The sequence below is a fragment of the Limanda limanda genome, chromosome 7, assembly GCF_963576545.1.
Source record: "Limanda limanda chromosome 7, fLimLim1.1, whole genome shotgun sequence".
NCBI classification, from domain to species: domain Eukaryota; kingdom Metazoa; phylum Chordata; class Actinopteri; order Pleuronectiformes; family Pleuronectidae; genus Limanda; species Limanda limanda.
In genome coordinates this window covers 27,583,972-27,586,471 of record NC_083642.1, presented here as the reverse complement: position 1 = coordinate 27,586,471, position 2,500 = coordinate 27,583,972, and the positions used below count along the sequence as shown (strand labels likewise).

Here is a 2,500-nt window from a genome sequence, read left to right as displayed (position 1 = left end):
GATGGTGGTGGTGGTTCACATGTATAAATAAGGTAATGTGGGTTGAGTCTCTCGCTTACGGCCATACCACCCTGAGCACGCCCGATCTCGTCTGATCTCGGAAGCTAAGCAGGGTCGGGCTTGGTTAGTACTTGGATGGGAGACCGCCTAGGAATACCAGGTGCTGTAAGCTTTTTCGAATAAGCTTTGCAACCAGCAGAGGGAACAGTTGCTGCTGCTTTAAAGGAGAAACATCTTGGAAAGAGCAGGAAAGACTCACCATCAAAGAAAACAAGGATAGGGAACCCTGACATTATTACTGATGGAAATGCTTGATAATTGTCATGATTTGATGATGGTGGTGGTGGTTCACATGTATAAATAAGGTATTGTGGGTTGAGTCTCTCGCTTACGGCCATACTTCCCTGAGCACGCCCGATCTCGTCTGATCTCGGAAGCTAAGCAGGGTCGGGCTTGGTTAGTACTTGGATGGGAGACCGCCTGGGAATACCAGGTGCTGTAAGCTTTTTCGAATAAGCTTTGCAACCAGCAGAGGGAACAGTTGCTGCTGCTTTAAAGGAGAAACATCTTGGAAAGAGCAGGAAAGACTCACCATCAAAGAAAACAAGGATAGGGAACCCTGACATTATTACTGATGGAAATGCTTGATAATTGTCATGATTTGATGATGGTGGTTGTGGTTCACATGTATAAATAAGGTATTGTGGGTTGAGTCTTTCGCTTACGGCCATACCACCCTGAGCACGCCCGATTTCGTCTGATCTCGGAAGCTAAGCAGGGTCGGGCTTGGTTAGTTCTTGGATGGGAGACCGCCTGAGAATACCAGGTGCTGGAAGCTTTTTAGAATTTGCTTTGCAACCAGCAGAGGGAACGGTTGCTGCTGCTTTAAAGGAGAAACATCTTGGAAAGAGCAGGAAAGACTCACCATCAAAGAAAACAAGGATATGGAACCCTGACATTATAACTGATGGAAATGATTGATAATTGTCATGATTTGATGATGGTGGTGGTGGTTCACATGTATAAATAAGGTATTGTGGGTTGAGTCTTTCGCTTACGGCCATACCACCCTGAGCACGCCCGATCTCGTCTGATCTCGGAAGCTAAGCATGGTCTGGCTTGGTTAGTACTTGGATGGGAGACCGCCTGGGAATACCAGGTGCTGTAAGCTTTTTCGAATTTGCTTTGCAACCAGCTGAGGGAACGGTTGCTGCTGCTTTAAAGGAGAAACATCTTGGAAAGAGCAGGAAAGACTCACCATCAAAGAAAACAAGGATATGGAACCCTGACATTATTACTGATGGAAATGCTTGATAATTGTCATGATTTGATGATGGTGGTGGTGGTTCACATGTATAAATAAGGTATTGTGGGTTGAGTCTCTCGCTTACGGCCATACCACCCTGAGCACGCCCGATCTCGTCTGATCTCGGAAGCTAAGCAGGGTCGGGCTTGGTTAGTACTTGGATGGGAGACCGCCTGGGGATACCAGGTGCTGTAAGCTTTTTCGAATTTGCTTTGCAAACAGCAGAGGGAACGGTTGCTGCTGCTTTAAAGGAGAAACATCTTGGAAAGAGCAGGAAAGACTCACCATCAAAGAAAACAAGGATATGGAACCCTGACATTATTACTGATGGAAATGATTGATAATTGTCATGATTTGATGATGGTGGTGGTGGTTCACATGTATAAATAAGGTATTGTAGGTTGAGTCTCTCGCTTACGGCCATACCACCCTGAGCACGCCCGATCTCGTCTGATCTCGGAAGCTAAGCAGGGTCGGGCTTGGTTAGTACTTGGATGGGAGACCGCCTGGGAATACCAGGTGCTGTAAGCTTTTTCGAATTTGCTTTGCAACCAGCAGAGGGAACGGTTGCTGCTGCTTTAAAGGAGAAACATCTTGGAAAGAGCAGGAAAGACTCACCATCAAAGAAAACAAGGATAGGGAACCCTGACATTATTACTGATGGAAATGCTTGATAATTGTCATGATTTGATGATGGTGGTTGTGGTTCACATGTATAAATAAGGTATTGTGGGTTGAGTCTTTCGCTTATGGCCATACCACCCTGAGCACGCCCGATTTCGTCTGATCTCGGAAGCTAAGCAGGGTCGGGCTTGGTTAGTTCTTGGATGGGAGACCGCCTGAGAATACCAGGTGCTGGAAGCTTTTTAGAATTTGCTTTGCAACCAGCAGAGGGAACGGTTGCTGCTGCTTTAAAGGAGAAACATCTTGGAAAGAGCAGGAAAGACTCACCATCAAAGAAAACAAGGATATGGAACCCTGACATTATTACTGATGGAAATGATTGATAATTGTCATAATTTGATGATGGTGGTGGTGGTTCACATGTATAAATAAGGTATTGTGGGTTGAGTCTTTCGCTTACGGCCATACCACCCTGAGCACGCCCGATCTCGTCTGATCTCGGAAGCTAAGCAGGGTCGGGCTTGTTTAGTACTTGGATGGGAGACCGCCTGGGAATACCAGGTGCTGTAA

General features: G+C 46.2%; 8 non-coding genes across 8 annotated transcripts in view; all 8 read left to right on the top strand.

Moving 5' to 3' along the window:
* Positions 1-53: 53 nt before the first annotated feature.
* Positions 54-172, top strand: LOC133006051 (5S ribosomal RNA). Its single transcript, XR_009678607.1, has one exon. It is a non-coding gene; the product is annotated as a 5S ribosomal RNA (ribosomal RNA).
* Positions 173-386: 214 nt separating this feature from the next.
* On the top strand, positions 387-505 carry LOC133006365 (5S ribosomal RNA). The gene has a single exon (XR_009678899.1). It is a non-coding gene; the product is annotated as a 5S ribosomal RNA (ribosomal RNA).
* A 214-nt stretch (positions 506-719) lies between these two features.
* On the top strand, positions 720-838 carry LOC133007664 (5S ribosomal RNA). Its single transcript, XR_009680122.1, has one exon. It is a non-coding gene; the product is annotated as a 5S ribosomal RNA (ribosomal RNA).
* Positions 839-1,052: 214 nt separating this feature from the next.
* Positions 1,053-1,171, top strand: LOC133007352 (5S ribosomal RNA). Its single transcript, XR_009679830.1, has one exon. It is a non-coding gene; the product is annotated as a 5S ribosomal RNA (ribosomal RNA).
* Positions 1,172-1,385: 214 nt separating this feature from the next.
* On the top strand, positions 1,386-1,504 carry LOC133006688 (5S ribosomal RNA). The gene has a single exon (XR_009679205.1). It is a non-coding gene; the product is annotated as a 5S ribosomal RNA (ribosomal RNA).
* A 214-nt stretch (positions 1,505-1,718) lies between these two features.
* Positions 1,719-1,837, top strand: LOC133005876 (5S ribosomal RNA). The gene has a single exon (XR_009678440.1). It is a non-coding gene; the product is annotated as a 5S ribosomal RNA (ribosomal RNA).
* Positions 1,838-2,051: 214 nt separating this feature from the next.
* LOC133007694 (5S ribosomal RNA) lies at positions 2,052-2,170 on the top strand. Its single transcript, XR_009680151.1, has one exon. It is a non-coding gene; the product is annotated as a 5S ribosomal RNA (ribosomal RNA).
* Positions 2,171-2,384: 214 nt separating this feature from the next.
* The window catches only part of LOC133006041 (5S ribosomal RNA), a 119-nt gene continuing 3 nt past the window's right edge, over positions 2,385-2,500 (top strand). The window contains exon 1 of the ribosomal RNA XR_009678597.1: positions 2,385-2,500. This exon is cut by the window's right edge and continues 3 nt beyond it. This is a non-coding gene — a ribosomal RNA (5S ribosomal RNA).